Below are 5620 nucleotides of genomic sequence, written 5' to 3'. Positions count from 1 at the left end.
ATGATTTAAAATCTGGCTGTTCAGACCAGGTCATAACTCCAGTTGTCTGCGCATGCACCTCTGCCACTAGCTTGCCACTATTACACATTACTAACTTTGTGTCTCCTTTCTCCCGTAGTGTGTCCTCTCTCTCTCTCCCTGTACCTTTCTGCAGGTTGCCCTGGCCCTGGAGCTCTATGTCTCTGACGAGCAGTCACCGGCCACATCGACCTGATCAGTGTTTGATTGTTGTGTCTTGTTGCTTTTCTTCTTTTGTCTCTCCTCTATCCACTCACCCCAACCGGTCGAGGCAGAAGGCCGCCCACCAAGAGCCGGGGTCTGTCGGAGGTTTCTTCCGTTAAAGGGAGTTTTTCCTCCCCACTGTCGCCAAGTGCTTGCTCAAGGGGGATTTGTTGGGTTTTCCCTATGTAATAATATTGATAACAGTAAGGTCTAGACCTTACTTTGTAAAGTGTCCTGAGATGACTTTTGTTGTGATTTGGCGCTATACAAATAAAATTTGATTTGATTTGATATGAAATAGCTAGAGCTACACATTTTACCAGAGGGATCTGACATCATGGTCAACTTGAAACCTGCATACCTGAGGCTTCAGTGTCAAGCACACTGGGACAGGGAGTAAAAAAAATAAATCTATAAAAATAAAAAGTTTGAGTTGCACTAAAACCTTTGTTTTCCCTTCTGTATTTTCAGTATTTCTAGGAGTTGCAAAAGATTGCTAAGAAGTTCAATAAACCAAACTACTACTATTAAAATATAGGATATGCATGATGAGTTTAACATTTAAATGATCACACTTTCAGTCTAAATCTGAGTCACAAAGCATATCTGCATAGCACAACACATCGCATAGACATCAATTCACATATACAGTAGTGTTAATCAATCATCTATAAAACATAAACATGCCTATCACACTTTCCTAAACCCCAAAGTGATGTCCTCAAATGTGTTATCTCGCAGTCCAAAACCCAAAGATTTTTAATTAAGATAAAGGAAAACTAGAAAATCCTCACAACTGACATTTGTGCTTGAAAAATCATTAATCTGATCAAATTAATATCAACGCTTCTGTGAGCTGACCAATGGTTTAATCAGCTTGTCCTTTTAGCTTTAATATCATAACTTAATTTTAATACAGTAAAGAGTTAGCACCAATAATACAGAACACACCAAACAAATCTGAATAAAAAGTTTTGTGAGAACACTTCTGCCAGCGCACTGATGTTTTCCTCCCGAGATATTTGCCAGTTGGTAGCTAACAAGCCAACAAGAGATCGATAGTCATTCACTAAATGTTAAAGCATTTCTGAACACTTGCTGTCAGATGAAGTGGCTCACACAAACAGTAAAGCATATCATCCACTCTCTGATGAGGCAATGAGTATGCATAGCACAGTGCTCAGTCGTTATTAATTAGTTTAAATTTCTCGACTATCTATATTACAGATGTGAAATAAATGAAAATGGTGTCATGGGGGGTAATGCATATGAAGTCATGTTTGTTTATGTAGTGTGATGTTTGTCTGAATTTTCTGTGCATGTATTAGAAAAAATGAGCCTATACAAACGTGTATATATACATCAGGATGGGGCCAGGTGCAGTTTCTTGTCTGGAGAAGTGTTTATGCTTGGTTGTGATATGGGTAAATATTTGATGTCAGGATGTATCATGAATGCAGTTTAAAAGCAATAATCTGGTAGAGCCTCGGTACAGTAAAGTGCATCTTATTTTATTTTTCACTTAAAATCAACCACTGACCACGAATCAGTAGAGTTTGCTATGTTTTTCATGGGAGCATGAGCAGTTTCCTCTGAGGGTACAGCTGAGGCTTTCACTTTGTTTAACAATTTGTGGAGATTCTCCGTCTTCTGCACTCATGTAAGGCAGCTGTTTGCTACTGTGACTGCTGAGGATCAGTTTAGGGTGAGGACGGCGGTGTAACTGTTCAATGTGACAGTGACGTTAGGAATGCTGTCTCAAAGATAAACTCTCTACATATCTGGCAAATGAATGTATAATAGTTATTTAGGAGAGAAAGTAAAGTCAAACACTCATGAGACTTGGATTCCACCCTTCCACCCTGCTCCACCTTAGCATCTCTCCTGGCTCCAGTTAGCCACCTGCCTTTGTGTTGCAGCTCCAGTACCATCCTGCATCTCGCCTCTTTCCACTTCTCTGTCAGTGGAGTAATTATAACAGAGTGGTGTGACTGAGGCAGTGCTGGAGGGGCTAGCCTTGGAAGCCATGGCATCTTCTCTATGTTCTGGGTCCGCTAACTGGGCTTTATAAGTAGCCATGCCTCTGGTCTTTCAGAAACAACAGAGCAACCCAAAGCTGAGTAAATGTAAAGTGTAGTATTTGTCACTGCACTAAAATTAATAGTTTCTGAGCACATTGCACTGTATTTAGCAGACAGGATATTCTGTTAAAACAACTAGACTACATTATACCAACAAATTTTAAAAATGATAATTAACCAGAGATACTGTATGCAGACTGGAAGTTCTTTAAATGTTTTGTCATTTTCTGATAAACTGTAGATACATTTATTCATTGACCCATTCGGTGGCTGTAATAGCCCTTTAATGGTCCTTTAGCAACTTTTATTCAAAATGAGAGAGTGGCTGTATTTTTGCATTTTGTTCTCTTTGTCTTAAATGTATTATTTTGAGATATTGCAGAGAGGGTATCTATGATACGCTCCGAAAAATATTAATAACATAATATTGCCACAACACAGCCACTTAATGACACTTTTTTTTTTTTTTTTAATTTCCTTATTAGGCAGTCACAGAATTTAGTTACATAGACAATCTGACAAAGCCAAGTTAAATCATTTTAAAATTAAATAATAAAGAAAGAATCAGTATGTTGTAATAATTGAAATATATTTGAGTATTAAAATGAGACAGTAACGAGGGGAATATTTGCCTATTTCCACTTTAATATAGGACAAAATCCATTAATTCTTGGCCCCGTGGAGCCAAGGTGCTATAATGTTCTGCTACTCTCTTTACAAGTTTAGATCCAGGGCCTCTACATCTTAAACCAATATATAGCTTATTAATAGAATTTATGTTCCATATAGTGTCTTCTCTGGGATGGGCTGCCTAATTATCTCACAAGCTGGATGATATTGTATGCTTTATTAATGTTCTAGGGTATTGCCGGGGACAACCAATAAATACCGAACTGGGGAATTCACCAAATGAAATGGGAATATTTCAGTCTTTTAATGAAGCACTGTCAATGAACACCACATATACCCTTATTTAAATATGCACATGATATCTTCAAAGACATACAAAGGATGGATAAGTGATGCTTGCTGACTTGCCTTTTACAACCAAAGAGCTGCTCTGTGTCGCCTTGGGTCCTTCCTCATAAGAAAAACAGCAGCACTGCATACAGATAAGATTCACCTCGTCCTCTTTATTATGATGATACTGTTCACTAGGTGGACTTAATGAGCACCTCAGGCCCTGGCATGACTTAACTATCTTTTTCACAATGTCAAATCTCATGAGCATTAATGGGAAAAGTTTCTATTATGGACGTGGTCATTTACAGCAGCGGGTCAGGACATCAAAGTTTCCGTCACCTTTCAGTGGAACATAATAGAAAATCAAACATTACCATCAGTAGCCATAAAAGACGAGCATGTGCATTTCTGCTCACACCCTGTTGTTGTCGATGTTTTATGTGCTCCCAGAGGAGGTGTTCATTCAGTCCTGTTGCAGATAGGCCATAAATCCCTAACTTTTTTTTTTTTTTACAAAAGGAGGTTGCTGTCTGACTGAACACTGACCATGTCTCTGAGCTTGGTATAGACCCATATGACAGGCCCCGCTGAGGACTGAATGGACAGCAGTGTCTGATAAATGGCTCAACTCCTCCTTAATCACAGAGCTCTCACACCAAGTGAGACACCAACAAAGGCGTGTGTCGTAGCGCAAGGCAAGTCCAAGGTTCTCAATATACCACTGGTGACACACTGACTTTTTGTGATAAATCACTGCAGTACCTGTTTTGTGACTTGTCACGATTAACCGCTTCAGCGACTGGCAAAAAAAAACCTTCAGATGCAGGAAAATATCTGCAGCAAGCACAACTGATAGCTGTACAGCATTCAGGAGGAATTTTGAACTATCTTTCCTTTCAGAGCTGCTCCAGCACTGTTTCTAGATGTCTCAGCATCTTTTAAGGTCTGTGCTCTGACTGGGCCGCTCCAAAAGGTGGATTAATTTTTTTCTTGAAGCCATTTTGTAGTATATTTAAACTTTCATGCTTAGGATCATTGTCCTGCTGCATCACCCAACTTCTCCTGAGCCTCAGCTGCCGGACAACCACACTAACAATATCTTGTAACATACATGGATAAATGTGGGAATTCATTTCCCCTCCATGATGTCCTGCTGTCTAGGCATGCAGTACAGCCACAAATCCTTCCACTGTAGTTCACCATTGGTATAAAGTATGGGCTTTCAGCCTGTGGTCTGTGGCCCACTGGTTGTCCACAAAAACATTGCAGGTGGTCCCTGACCATGCATTCAGGAAACTACATTATTATTATTTTATTTTACTTTTAAAAACACATTTCATTATATAACTCATTGTTTGTGAATGCTCATATCATTCAAATATAAAATTTACAAAAGCCCAGGTGACTTGCAGGATTAAAATAGTTCCCATTCGGTCTATCCCCCTGACAACAGTGGTCCTCAGGTTGTTTCTTAGTCAGAATGGTGGTCCCTGGGGCACATTTAGCTGAAAAACCCCTGGTATAAAGTTTTCCTGTTGGTATTCAATGCTTTTTTTTATGCCATGCTGTAGTGCTCTTCATAGTGCCAGTTGTCCTTCCCAGACATTTTAGTCTTAGTTTCATTAGTTCACAAAACATTTTTCAACTAGTAATGTGGAGTGTCTAGGTGCTCTTCAGACTTCATGTGTGCTATGGACACCATGGACACCATGCTTCATCCAACTTTGCATCATAATTTGCACAGAGTAGCTCATATCATTCAAATATAAAATTTACAAAAGCCCAGGTGACTTGCAGGATTAAAATAGTTCCCATTCGGTCTATCCCCCTGACAACAGTGGTCCTCAGGTTGTTTCTTAGTCAGAATGGTGATCTTAGCTGGGTGCCCACTTCTAGGGCAGTAGTCACAGTTGTCTCCATTTATAGACAGTATGTCTAACTGTGGAATGATGAAATAAAATAAAATGGAGATAAATGTAATAATAGTGATCAAAGTAAGGTCTAGACATGACTTTGTAAAGTGTCCTGAAATTACTTTTGTTGTGATTTGGTGCTATATAAATAAAATTTGATTTGATTTGATTTGAAAATGTGTTTGTTCATAATTGTAGCTTAAATGGAGAACAGAATTTATTTTTAGACAAACTTATATAAACATGCAAAGGGTTCACTTACTTTATTTTTTTCCTTCCACGGAGCTGTGATGAGCTACCAAAGTCTGGTAATGTTCAAACCTATTGTCTTGTATTGTCTTATTGTCAATAAATGTAAAGACTAACATGAACAGTGAATTGATTCTATTAACAAGTATTGGAATAAACAAAGTCTGACAGTGCTTATAACTCTGGACACAC

Source organism: Monopterus albus, unplaced genomic scaffold (genome assembly GCF_001952655.1).
Source record: "Monopterus albus unplaced genomic scaffold, M_albus_1.0 scaffold31.1, whole genome shotgun sequence".
NCBI classification, from domain to species: Eukaryota; Metazoa; Chordata; class Actinopteri; order Synbranchiformes; family Synbranchidae; genus Monopterus; species Monopterus albus.
This window is presented reverse-complemented; position numbering follows the sequence as displayed.